The 14,562-nt window shown below is 38.3% G+C and overlaps 1 protein-coding gene and 1 long non-coding RNA gene across 2 annotated transcripts in view; one reads left to right on the top strand and one right to left on the bottom strand.

Moving 5' to 3' along the window:
• Nucleotides 1-1,328: 1,328 nt before the first annotated feature.
• On the bottom strand, nucleotides 1,329-14,558 carry LOC130415604 (uncharacterized). Its single transcript, XR_008905945.1, has 3 exons — nucleotides 14,417-14,558; nucleotides 2,955-3,105; nucleotides 1,329-2,865 (listed from the first exon to the last, which is right to left on the bottom strand). It is a non-coding gene; the product is annotated as an uncharacterized LOC130415604 (long non-coding RNA).
• The window catches only part of grin2da (glutamate receptor, ionotropic, N-methyl D-aspartate 2D, a), a 56,363-nt gene continuing 56,219 nt past the window's right edge, over nucleotides 14,419-14,562 (top strand). Inside the window, exon 1 of the mRNA XM_056741415.1 lies at nucleotides 14,419-14,521. The gene's annotated coding sequence lies outside the window, so the exon portion shown is untranslated. The remainder of the gene's footprint in view (nucleotides 14,522-14,562) is intronic.

The raw sequence follows: 14,562 nt of genomic DNA on the forward strand, positions 1-14,562 counted from the left end.
CACAAAAGATTGCTTCAATAATCTTGGGGCGTTCACTGCAGGATATGTTAAACGACTGTCCTTGAAAGAGGGAGCCATACCAACTTTATTTGCAACCGCTAGCTCCACCGAATCACAACCTGTAAGTGTGACTTTTGTGTAAACCTCAAGAAATATTTGTGTACCTTATGTCTGTGTTAAGCTAATGCATATAACGCTAACGTTAACATGTACCGTTATTTCTGGGATATTACAGTTAGTTTATCTAGCTATGAACTCTCCTTATTTAAGTGTGTAACAACTTCAAGGAATGGGAAGAAGGAGGCGGGAACCGCCTTTTTTATTAACTTTTTAATTAAATAAACAAACCACAAAACGATAATAAATAAAAAACGTAATGTCCAGGCCTGGTCCTCTCTCGTCGTACACTCCTGTCCTCGTCCTCTTATGCTTCCGATCTCCTCTGTGAGAGATGCGAGACCGGTGCAACGCATAGCTGTCGTTCCCTCAAGGCTCTCGTCCCTCCTTGCTCGTTAGAAAGTGTTCAATCTATTATCGTCTATTTATCTACTATTGTCTTCGGATGTTTCTTCGTCAGACTCGGGCTCAAACTGGTAAGGTAAAATCCCCGCCAACTCTATCTATACACTGTATGTAATGTCAACCACCTGTAAACCGTAACCCAGCAATGATGGTAGGCGTTCCGTTTTTGGTACATGTTGAACGCGTTTGATCAATCACAGCAGACTCCCATAATGATGATAAACGTTCCGTTTGCGGCACATGCTGAACGCGTTTGACCAATCACAGCAGACTACACCATCTGACCAATCACATGACACTACGCTAATAGCTAGGAGGGGATTAGACCGATGAATCAGGGAACGAATCATTTGAGAGTCAGTCAAGAAGTAGGGTAAGAATAACTGCCTATTGTTACGATATTATAGTGTTTTTACACCTTATATGTACATAAACTTGTTGTTGGACACTTTATGAACCAAAGTAGGACCTTAAAAATCATATGTTACTTACTCTTTAAGCAATTTTATTGCAGCAGTTTTTGAATAAATTAGGATATGATTTTGCATCACATCGCCCTGGTTTGCTTCTTGCTCATGCCTGTATCATGCTTCATCACAACATGATAGGCCAACTGAGCGCTTAGATAAAAACCACACCACAGACAGGAGGCAACCCTAACCAGAGATTATCTCTTATTAAAAAAGAGATTGAAACCTGTGGGACCTTTAAAGAAGGCTTGCCTGTCAAGTTGGTTTTGTAAGCATTGCCCAAACGTCATTGACTTCTTATTAGACATTTGTTTGCTGATGTAACGGAGCCCACATTTGTCTGACATTGCTTTTAAAACAGTTTTTACACTGAAAATACAACATGGCAATGGCAAATGTGTTGAAGATTAGCAGACAGGCAGTCAATTTATTATCTGTCAAGGGTTTCCACACAAAGGCCGTTTTAGCGCACTGAGTCATCTCTTTCATTGACTTTCAATCAGAACAGTTTTTTGTCTCCTTGATGGCACCCAGCAGTGTTATTTTTTTAGCTAACCTTGAAGGCCTAGGGGAGAGGTACAATTTAAACACAATCCGACCAGAGTGACGACACTCATTCAGTAACGTCTCTCTGTCTGGGAAAATAGAAACACAACCTTGTTCTCTAAAGCAACATAATGTAAAATGTTTTATAAAATCTTCAGAAAACAAAACATCAGTTTTTTGTTTACGTCCCTGTTGTGCCCATGTTTTTTAATATACAGCATATTCATCATCCCGGCAGTTTTTATATTTTCTACATGTAAGCCGGTTTTATTTATCCAAGCCAGCGTCAGATTTCAGGCTTCAGCTTTTTATTACACGGGGAGCAAAGTTCTAACTGTACCTTGCGGAGCAGAACAGAATATAAATATAGTCGGATGCAGGAAAGGTCCCTTGGAAAACAGACCATTTTTATTTAGGAGAAAAGAATGGGATAAGGGTCAGCGAAAAGAAAGGTGAAAGAATCCAGCACGAAGGCCAACTTTAGTGAACACCGCTGCAAGCAAAGCAAAAATAAGCTATTCTCAATTTTTCACTCAGTTAGTCATTGTGGTTCTAATTTGAAGTTACGAATGGATGGATTGCAGCTGGTGAGTCAGTTTCTCTTGAGGGAGAAAAAGGGATCAAAATGTGCCGTGCCCCCAGAAAAAAACGATTGACTGTCTCACGAGCGTGCCTCTTAATGCAGGCGGCATTTGTAAAGGTTTTGTTTATCGTCGCCTTACTTACTGACAAATACTGACAAATACACCAGTCATTTCTCAGCCACAGGAAAATAATTTGGAGAGAGGGATTTGATTATGTGGCTGCCAGATGGTGAGTTAATTTTAAATTCTGGTTCTTGTAATTCCCATTTGAACATGTTGCTTATTCGGAATTCCAGGGTATACAAATCAGATTTGGGCAACACGGGTCCCCTGTGTAGTTTCCCATGCAATTTTAATTATTTTTAAAGAACCGTGAAAATGAAGTTATACGTTCAACAAAAATGTTTGGATTTTGTCTACCTCAAAACATGCGTCACGGTTCAACCCTACCCATACATGCGCTGTCATACCACTTCACGTGTAACACGTATAAAACGTCTCTTTGTTAGAAATGAGTCATGCTAAATCAACAAGACGAAACTGGAGAATAAAAGCGGCGAACAACAAAAACAAGGTGAAAACGCCGACTTCTCAATGAGGAATGTGTAAACACACACTGGTGTGCATAAATGAGATGAATGCTGTTGGTTATGAGAGTGTTGTGTGCTTCATTGCTGGCTGTATTGAGATGCAACATCTTCTCATCCTAATGATCTCCACTGAGGCCGTGTTTAATTGGAGCTCTGTGTCATAAACACACACACACATCAAACAAACACTTTACACGTGCTAACTCGACACAAACATAACAAACTGGGATTTAGATTCTTACCTCTGACATTACACATGACAGTACAAATTAGAATCAAAGGGCTCTATTTCTGTTGAGAAGTGTCTTACTCCTGTTGATGGTCTCTGATCCTTCATTCTGTAGCTCAGGCTTTTTATAAACTGGGGCATCGCTATCTTCACACTCGAGATCTCTGGACAAACACAGAACACACGATTGAGAAGATGAGAAGTAGGACTGTGAAGTCATAAAACAGCCCTGTGTTATATCTGCCACTTCAGATTGCTTCATGATCTCAGTCAGAGCTTGATAACAATTAAAGCTGCGTGCAATTCACCCATAAAATGTAAATTGTCAGCATTTACTCGATCTCATGTCGTTCCAAATCTATCTTGATCTTGAGTTTCTTGATTGCAGACAGCGAGCCCAATCTGTTTATCTTTATCACTCTCAACTATTAAGTGATGTGAGTCATTAATGCACTTTTTGTAATGCAGCTAGTCAGTGTCAGGCAATAATGTGTACAAGATAATTAAAAAGCAAATTAATTAAATATAACAGCATATGAGATTTGTATCAAGTAGACAGTGCAAGGTTGTTGATAAAGTTTGATCTGATGTTTCATGTGATTTTCAAATATCAAGAAAACAGTCTCTTAATCAAAACTGTGCAATGAAAAGAAACTAGACAAAAAATTCAGCATCTTTAGTGTAATCACCTTTTGTCTAAAATTTGCAAAAATGTTCTCTTGGGATTTATTAAGACACAATGAATTTATATTTCGAACAATGAATTGAGTCCCCATCTATTATGCGCTCTTAGTGGCTGCTCTTTTTTCCTTATTCAGTCCAAACCATCCTTTTCAAAGAATTTTAAATAAAATGAGTTTGTTATGAAAAAATGTTATACTTGCAAAATTATATTTTTGTCCACAAAACTAATTTAAGACGTTGATATAATATTAATTTAAAATACAGTTTACAAAAAATCTTCTCAAGCTGTTTTTTTTTTGCAAGTAGCTTCTCTTTGGCCTAGCAATACAACCCATAGAGATTATGATGTATGTTTTTCTGTATAGCTAAAAGAGCGTACATATTTGTCTGTCTTCCATTGTATGCATTTCCGTGTGAAAACAGTATGTGCATTATCCTACCGCCATCCTACCGAGCCTGAAAGAGGAGACTGATGTTGTCATGAGCACTTATTGAGTATGAGGGCTGCAGTGGGCAGATCACAGGACAGGGACCTGTCCATGACACACACAACGTGCAGAATAAATGTGGATTATCAACACGCGACAGCCGGTCTCTCTAGCTTTCCCACAAACCCCCACATTCCTTTCTGTTCTCTCACGCACTGGCTCTAATCTAGGCCAATGAAATATGCTTATAAGGGAGCTGACACTGACTTATTATAGATGGAATTATATATTATGACGTTCAATGCACAAGTACACTCAGAGGTTTGCCGTTTGTACATCGACTTGTACATGTCAATTTTTCACATACCAGACTAATAATATTCCTAATATATCTTCCCTAAACCTTAACCTTCACACAAACTGTGTAAAATCATGATTGACAACATTTTTACATCCTCAGTCCTCATTATATTTTTGAGGACATTTCCAAACATTTGGCACTTTTAAGCATAGCCAAACCTGTAAACACAAACACACACTCTGTAGAAATGTAGAAACATCTACTGTAAGAGACAGCTGTTCGCATCTGACTTAACCATTATCTAAGCTCAGTGTAATGAAAACGAATCCCATAAGCCCCTCACTACATGTTTACCACTGGAAAACATTTTCTTCGATTAATTTATTTAAAAAATCTACCAGTCTATACTAAAGGTCAATGAGTCCTTTAAGAATGTCACCGCTACATAGATACAGAGCACCCTAAGTGTAAGACATGTGTTTTAGACATGCATTACACTCACTTCAGTGATTTACCCGTTCTAACACATCTTAAAACACACACGGTATTTTCCGTAGAAATACTGACTTTTATAACAAACAAACTATATATTCTATGCCCTACCCTTAAACTTTGTTCGAGAGATGTCATGTTGGAAAACTCTATAGACCACTATGGATGACAAAACGCTAGTTTAATGCTGGTCCAGAAGAACTTTCTGTGTCACTACACAAACGTTTAATAAAATCCAATCAACAGAATATTAAAACCAATTTAAATGTAAAAAAATCTTGAAGATTTTATTATATTTGTCAGAAAATAAAAACTGAAGTGCTTCCGACCAGTGTTTACATCTAGCAAAGTGGTCTACATACTACATAAATAATCATTTTAAAACTATATGATTTTAGATTAAAGTCACCATTTTTGGTTTAAAATACAATTGACCACAATGTGTATGATTAATTACAGATTGTTAAAATGATAAATGCTCTCTTATGTAAATGTCATCTAAACATTCAGTTGGATAACAATTTCATTACCTGCTCTGATAGATTTGGAGAGTTCAGAGATTTGAGTTTAAATTCTTTTATAAAGAACTGACTCATGAGAGTAATCCATCAATAAGACTACAATGATTTTGTTTGTTTTTCCATGCAGTCGGTGAGGACAATGGAAAAGAAAAAAATGCTGTCTATTATTTGTCATTGTAACATTTTCCTGCACCCGTTTTATGTCATCTCATTCAATTCACACCGCAAACTCACAACTCTTTCTTTTGCCATGGCACTGTAGTATCATTAACAGTGGCATGCATCAGATACAGTACATTCATGCACATGAACAAATATAAATGTCAGGTGTAAGAGAAATCCCATTGTCGACAGGTCTGCGTGTATCAGATTTGATCCAGGATAATGATTTTTTTCATTGATGCTAATTACGATAATCCGTCACGCAATTTGAAAATCCAATCTGCACAAATGCAGCATTCTGCATCTTAATGTCACATTCATACATCCGGTCTCATTACAACCACCAAAGCCAAAGTATCTCTACGACAACGAATCAAAAAGATCAATCATACCATCCATGATGTCTCTTAAAGATTTCTGAGTGTGTTAAATCCATTATTGGATTTTATTACGATTTTTTATAGTTTATATTTGCTGCTCATTTTACCTGCAACAAAAGCACAGCTATTGATTTGTGGGCTGTGTGAAGTCCGACCAATCAATGATCAAGCTCCTTAGCTCGCATGTGTAATGTCATAAAAATCCCTATCCCTCACAAAAGGCCCTTTCTCTCGCTTTTGCGCTCTGTCTATTATAGACCGTCGTGTCATCATCATACCCTTCAGTCACACAACTATCTCTCTCTGTCTTTCTTGCTCTCTCTTATCAGATAGTGTTGGCCACTCTCAGGGGAATGCAAGCTGGCAATGGCCTGTCCCATCTGTCAGACAGAGGATGAGGAGGAGTGAGGGTGTGTGCGTGTGCGTGCTGGCGTGTGAATGAAGTATGTGATATATATGTGCCCATGTGGGCATGAAATGTCTGTGGGTATATACGAACGCGTTTGTGCATGTGCATTTCGATTTAATGCAAGAAATTATTAATTTTGTGTGCGCTTGTCACGCAGAGGAAGATGAACAGACTGAGAGACAAACCGAGGTCACACGACAGCAAATAAGATGTATGCATTTGATAGGGGAGAAGAAGAAAGAGAGAAAAAACAAACACGGTTAGAGAAGGTGAGTTACAAACCAACACCACTCCCTGCATAATTCAACTCAATGGCATGCCCGAGCTGTGAGCAACACAAGCGTGTGCGTTGTTCAGTGCTGCCCCCTGCTGTAAGTTATGCGTCAGTGTTACATCACAAACATTTCCAAGCTGAAGGTGTGCTTTGTACTTAAAGAGGACAGGCTGTTCTGCAGAGCCGTCTCTCGCTCTCTCTAGGCTCTCTTTTGAAGCACTGGAAGCAGAATCAATGTTCTTGCGCTAGGAATCTTCTTCACACATTTTGTATTTCAAAGAGAATACAACATACTCAACAAGCTCAGGAGGTGTCGGGAAACGGTTTCATAGAAAGTGGTGTGACAGAAGCCTTCGGATATTTGCATGAGAGAAAAGATGTGGCTATAATATCATTCATATGTTTTGAAATTAATGCCAGCTTTATAAATAAAACATGGCATGGCATACGGTATGATAAAGTGCCCTGCCATGTTTGAAGTGTGACTCAGCACTTTAATGTTTAAGAACGACACCAACACCGGAGAACATACTGGAATCTATGGACATTATAATAGCCTACTTACTAGAAAATTCATAGAGGCGGTGATCATTTTTAAGCTAAATTTTTCACTTAACACAAAGCTACTGCTGTTGTTTTTCTTACATTTATAATATACATAGTGGGGGAATAATTGATTGCATCGCCCGTTGCTGCCAACAAAACCGCACGCTTTCTCCATCAATGCTTTTAATCTGCTTCTGCTTTTAAAGGCCTTCCGAATCACACCCTGAGTAATCTTCAAACCAGACCATAAAACAGGAAAGTCCCTTTCCCATGATGACCATGTCTATTGATTTTCAGTTAATGCAATTCATTCACCATGTTTACAGTGTATTTGCTGCATTGCAGCTGTCTGGCCCTATGTGGTGAAAACAGAAAGTTAACAATATCATTTGATGCTTAGCAGTTTGGAAAGACTGTGGAAACGTCAAAGCAATAATATTTTTTGATCAATGGAAGAACGAATTTGCATCAAGCTGTGGAGGAAGTAACGAAGTCGATGCGAGAACACTAGTTTTGAATAATTCAAAAGCCACTACACTTGCATGGAATCAGTCGTGCTCTGCTAAGATGTTTGATTTACAATAAAAATGACAGAGAAATGACGTGATGTTTACAAAGTGATCACAGTTAATGCTGTTCGACGGCTAGTTCAGGTAAATATTCAACACACTGCGCCAGGGTTTTTATCCGCTCTACAGGTTACTCCACTGATGATGGAGACGGTGCTGCGATCTCATGGTAGGAAGTGAAATCACGGGGGTGAAATTCCTTCTAGCAATACATAAGCAACTATATGAGGTTGATATACATCAGAACGGGTCAGTTCCCCAGACCTGCCTGAAAATATCTAGAAACGGTCTCATAAACAGCGCACAGATTTGCTTGAATGAAAATGAATGAAATGAGTCATGAAATGGGATTTTATTTAGAAATGCTGTTACTTCTGACAGTTAAATACGCCCGTGCCATGTTAAGCCTGCAACTATCTCACTCCCATGTTCCTCCCATATGCCAAAAAGCTACCCCATGAGCCACTTTAAAAAAGAAATAAGATATTGATCACGGAGTCACCCTGTGAAAGAGGCGTTTGTGGAACGTTTCATTTTAACGAAGGAAAATGTAAAATGTTGTCGATACAACGCCGCGGATGCCTGCGAGTGTGACGAGAGCTCCCATAAAACCTTCACTGTACTCTTTTAAGATATTTGTGCTGTTATCTGATAATGACAAAGGATATCTGCCCATCAATCAGAGCGAGGATGCCTCCAGCAACTGTCAGAGAGAAAGACTTTGTGAGAATGAACGGGAGGGGGTAGAAACATTGTGGACTGGGAGATGAGAGATGGAGGTGACACATGCATGATTACGTTCTGCTCTGTTCCAGTCCCCTCACGCAGCTCCGGCCAGTCGGCCCTGCGAGGAGATGGAGACATACTCGAATCGCAGGTGCACGGAGGTAGATGCTAATGAATCCTTTCCAGCATGATGTTAATTAAGATTAATGAGGGGAAAAGGCCTGGGAGCGAACATTGTCCAACAATAGAAAAATCACGGGGATCATGTGAACAACCACATGGATTAAAAAGGCTTTGGCACATTTACTACAAACATGGAAAGCATCAGGCTCCACATGAAATCTAAATCATTTTTCTTACTTTTTTTTGTTCATCAGTGCATGTTATCATGAATATAAAAAGTGTTTTCTATATAATCTTTAATAAAACGTTCTTCAAAAACAGCTTAAAAATAACTACTGGTTGCAGTCAAACTAAAATTTGATCCGACTACATTTTGGCGTGCAAGGTATTTTTTTTACCACAAAATCAATTCACAGTGAATAAAATCAATTCCCACTCCACATTTTCTTTTAATGTTGAATATTCTGTTTCACTTATGTCACATTATGAAAATAAAATAGCTTATGAATAACAATCAAATTTAAGGGGACATTTCCCAAAAAATACAAAATTCTGCCATCATTTATTCATCCCCACACCATTCAAAACCTGTGTATGACTCTTTCTTCTGTGGAACACAAAGACGATATTTTGAGAAATGTCTCAGTGGTTTTAAACAATGGAAGTCAATGGGGTACATTGTTGTTTTGGTTAACAGCGTTCTTCAAAATATGTGTTGTGTTCTGTGGAAGAAAGAAAGTCATACAGGTTTGACATGACCGTGAGTATATATTTTTGGGTGAACTGTCTCTTTAACATGGCAGTTTTAGAGTACATATAATATACACTTATGGTGAAAAAAGACGTGAAGGTGTGCATTTTTTTTTATATATGAAGCTGACAACTTTCATTGTAAAGACCAAGAAGCGTTGAAACTTTCCAAACTGTGGCATTGTTTACAGTAAAACACATGGGAAAGAAGAGTTGAACCAAGGAATGACGGATGCCTGGGAGACATGATTAGATCTGAAAATCCAATTTTAGATTGGCCTCACCGAAATTGTATACGTGTAGGTTTTTATCACTGGCAGATGCTAAAATGGACTCTGTAGAAAATGACTTTTCACTAAAGGGGTGAGCTGGAGGATGGGCTGTTGCTTTGAATATGAATTATTTCATTTAGGCATTCTGGCACTAACTGGCACTCCCCTAAGTACTGTAATCAATATAATGAATTGAATATGGGTTGACAAAACACACAATGAAGTGGCAACCGGATATCTGATAGCAGCAGCATCCTGTAGTGCCACTGTTTCAAAGACATTTTCTTGACTATTTTTTCCCACCGTGGACTGTAAAAATTCAACTTACTATTTTACATTTAAAATGTTTTTACATGACCTCAATTTATTAAACTTTGTTAAGCGATTAAAAAGAATTGTAAAGCCATTTTAATTGTACTTCTTATTCAAGGCAACAATTGTTTTTCAGCGTACAGTGTATTACAGATAATATCGTCACTGTCCACCTTGAATGTCCAAATTCAACATTTTCTGGAAATGGCAAGAACACTATACTTTTTCAATGATTACATACTCGTCAAAAGTTTAATATGTTTTATTGGTTAGATATTTGCAAAACCCAGTGACAGACAAAGGGAGACTAATAATAGAGAGTTGAGGCATAAAATAATGTTTCAAGGACAGCAGCGATATATTCGTTCAAAGGTTTGTTAACGTTTACTTCTACGTTGGAGAAATATTATATGGACATACTGATGGACAATGATGCAGTTTTCACATTTGTAAGGTCAGCCCTTGATTTACTGATCAGGCCAAAATGACAGTGCTAAAGTGAAAGCTAAAGTTATGAGTGCAAGAAACTATTTCAAAGTGATACTTCACCCCCCAAAAACTAATTTATTTCAAACCTTTATGACTTTCTTTCTTCTGCATAACACAAAAACAAGATATTTTGAGCAATGCTGTTAACTGGTACCCATTAACTTGCATTGCAAGTTTTGTGTCCATACAAAAGAAGTGAATGGGTGAAATGATAAGAGGGTGAATAAATGATGTCACTTTTGGGTAAACTATCAGTTTAGTGTTGCACATGGGCTCTTTAAGGAAACGCAAATTCTCGCCTGTCAAAGATTAGACTTTGGGTTAAAGTTTGTCTAATGAACCTAATGAGCACTCTCGTAATAGTGACCAATGCAGATGACACTAAGTAAAGAAAGATAAAGAGAAAACAAAAGCGAGGTGGTGGATAACATTAGACTGAATTCCCCTAGGGAACAGCCCAGGGTCTTCAGCTTGATGGGCTAATCATGAAGCCCATCAGGGCTATTACAAAAAACAGCTACAGGTGCAAGACCTTTGGGACAGCCTTTGATGCATAAAGCTATAATCGCCTTTGACAATATGGCTCCCTAGCACAGTAATGATTTTCAAAGACAGATTATCTGGGCAAATCACTCTCTTATGTGCTGCATTTCATCACCAGAGCATTTGATTGCACATTTTACATGCTTAAAGATCGGGTAACACACTCAGTCTCTGCCAATCTAGTGTTAATCTTGAGTACCTACCTATACAGTATACGTCGTATCTTCGAAGAGTATTTAGTTTGATCAAATTTTTAAATGAGAGATACAATCAAATTTATAAAAGAGAGATATAGCTGTATATGATTATTTCCGGAAAAACACAAGCTGCTAGAGGTGGGATTAATTTTACAAATTCATACATATTTCTAAGAAAGTTACAGGGTTAAATTTTACGTTGACTTTAATAGTTTAGTTGTTTCCCGCATAAAATAAATAATTAGACCTGTCATAAATCTGAATTCAAAAAATGCAACAGGCAATTGTGGAATACAGCCATCAACTCAAAATAAGAGAATGACAGGATTATACAAACACTGAGATTTTTGGAAAACTACCAAAAATCGGACTTTATCTAACTTCAACGCAAAACAGCACTAAACACAGAACATCGCCTCTTAACTCTCAATACAAGTTTTATCTCTGATAGGAACAAGACACGCTTGCGAACTGCTGCCTCAATATCCAACTCAAATACTATTCTGGGGATTCTTTCTGTAACCACAATCCCACGATTCATAAATAATAAACTCACATTACACAAAATAATATGCAGAAGATTAGCGCAAAACCCCAAAGCCCGCTAGCTGTTTGTATTTTTGTAAATCAATAACCTTAAAGATATTTCCGTTGTTTCTAAAATATGACAATGCCAATAAATGGGTTATGAGCTTGTACCCAAATCACTTTTTCCCCATCTGAGTGTGTACAATAATAAAGCTAAAGTGTAAGGTGCAAGTAGTCTGTAGGAATGTCAATACTTATTTGAGAAGGCACCTTTTCTAAGACACTTTTGATGTGTCAGCGCATTACTTTTTAGTACAGTGTAGTACCTCTGCTTCCTCACCTTAGCACAACTTAAATTTCACTTTTCTTCAGTTCTTCAACCAAAGCAATTGCACAGCTTTAAGACATAAAATATGTTTTGTAAAGATGTCTTTTATAATGGGTTTGTCCTTTTTTAGGTTGACAGACGCAGGTTGCTGTCTTCTTTTCTGTCCCACAGTTTTATGTTCCATGTCAGAAAGAAGGCTCCAATGTAGAGATCAACATAAACCAATAAAATAAAAATAAGGATTCCTAAATAAAGCTTTGTCAGGTGTATGGTACAGTAAAAATAAAAATACGACAGATTTTTTATAGTAGATAAAAGGTTCTTGAAACAAGCAAAAATGTCATTTTAATAACCTTTGGAGAACCAATAATGGTGTTGCAGCAAAAAATATTTTAAGACATCACCTTTTAAGAGTCACTCTCATTTTGTCCAATCGAGTATGATTTTCTTTTCTCTTTAAAATATTTCTCCCCAATCTTCTCAAAAGAGTTAAGTGCTCTTTAAGATTTAAGCTTTCTCCTTTGCACTCATAGTGACTGCACCTTCTACTAAAGGGGTAAAAGGAGCACCCTGATTCTTTATTATGAGACGGCAGATAAAACGGGTCTCCTCTAATCCTGGAATGGTACTGATTTCCTGTCAGATTTGAGGTTATGACTAACCCTCAGAGATGAACAATCTCTACATACAGGGATTGATATTCAATAGCTAATGCCGCTGAATACTCTTTCAAGCAAGAGTCACATTGTTTATACAAATCATTTTCAAAGAGTATAGAGAATGATTATGACCCTGCTGAATTACAAATATACGCACTCGCCTATAGTACAAGCCAAAGAAAATGCTGTAGGGAAGCTCTAGGAAAAGCGTTACATCCGAATTTCATGCAAGTAGTGTGCAATTTTCATAACATTCCCATTAGTTCTGCACAGTTCTTGTCACGCATCCCTTTCCCTGATGCTGCACAAGCAACTGCAACAAGGGCCATATATGTGCTGTATATAGGCTCAAATGTCACATTCACTGATTTATGTATCCATGTGGTGACACGGATTGTGCTCAGTCTCAGCACTGGGAAAAAAAGATTTTCTGTTCATCATACCTTTACATCCAACAGAGGTCACTGCCCTGTCATCCAATTACCAGCTAGACCATAAACAAACCAGAGCTCTTTTAAATTAATTAAAACCAATTAAACCAACCAAGGATTTATGAGCAAATAAAGACAGCTGGGTACATGATGGTGTTTGGCTTTTCAGAAAACACAAAACACCTTAGTCTTAACACTGTCAACCTGTCACACAAACATCACACACACAGATCCACACCTCTCTGCCGCTCTTTCACTCCCACACACATATGAACTCTATCATCCAATTCTATCAATCACATGAACGCACACAAGCAATCGCACATACACGCCTTTCTATCCACCCTACAGACACAAACACACTCTCTCTTTTCCCGGTCTCATACACATGCACATACAGTACAGCAGAACAAAATTACCTTATGATAGGGCAGCGGATTGCTGAGCACTCACGTTCTCTGCAGCGTTCAACACCCTCATGATGCCCAGTAGAGAACAAAATGACCGGATAGAGGGAGGAGTGCGATAAAGCATGCAAATGCTTAGTTTACTACAATCACATTAAAATCTTGCAGCACCAGGAAAAAATTCGGGCTTTTAACGCGTTGTAAAACGACTGGTAGTATTTTGTGCTGACTGCAAAAATCGACGGTGCATTGAAAATGACAAAACATGTGCGAACATGAAAACAATCGCATTGACATTATTTTTACAGTTAACAATGTAATTGTAAATGTTTTGAAAATATAGCAAAATACCGCCTATTTTATATTATTTGTCTTCTTAATAAAATATTTTGAAGTTTAAACAGTTTTTCTGTCAAGCTGCTTTACAACAATGCATTACAAAATGCGATCAACGTCAGACACACATCGAAGGTGGCGTTTTTCAGGTGCTTAGTTGCGTTTCCGGTGTCGGTGTGTGAGGGGGGAAGCGTCGCGGTTTGGGGGTTAAAGGGCGGGAGGAGGTGTGTGGGGAAGCGGGTTTGATAACTATCTTGATTGCATAGTGATACGCTATCGAGCCTACGTGCACAGGCGCTTTTAAAAAACATTTCAGCGACCGTGACCGTCCACACCGACAAGTTTAGCATTCAACACGTGTCGCGCGAGTGATGAAGATAGAGAGAGAGGTTGCTAGGTGACGGGGCGTATATACTGAATTTTAACAAAATAACTGGAGAGAGAGAGAGCGAGAGAGAGAGAGAGAGAGAGAGAGAGAGAGAGAGAGAGAGAGAGAATGGGGAAGAGGTAAGGAGGGTGAGAGAGAGCTAGTCAGCAACATGTAGGCAGGCTGAGTAAAGAGAGGTCGAGACTGTGTGTTCGTACATTTTTTTTTCTTTTTTACTCACAGTAACACACCGGGTGGAAACGTCGTGGAAATGGACAGCTGTGGAATGGATTTAACCGGGACGAAGTGCCGCAGGGAGAGCAGAGTATCCGGATCCTGAAAAATAGTGAGTATGCTGATTTTTCTCTCTTGTGGGGTGTTTGCTGA

The sequence above is a fragment of the Triplophysa dalaica genome, chromosome 25, assembly GCF_015846415.1.
Source record: "Triplophysa dalaica isolate WHDGS20190420 chromosome 25, ASM1584641v1, whole genome shotgun sequence".
NCBI classification, from domain to species: Eukaryota; Metazoa; Chordata; class Actinopteri; order Cypriniformes; family Nemacheilidae; genus Triplophysa; species Triplophysa dalaica.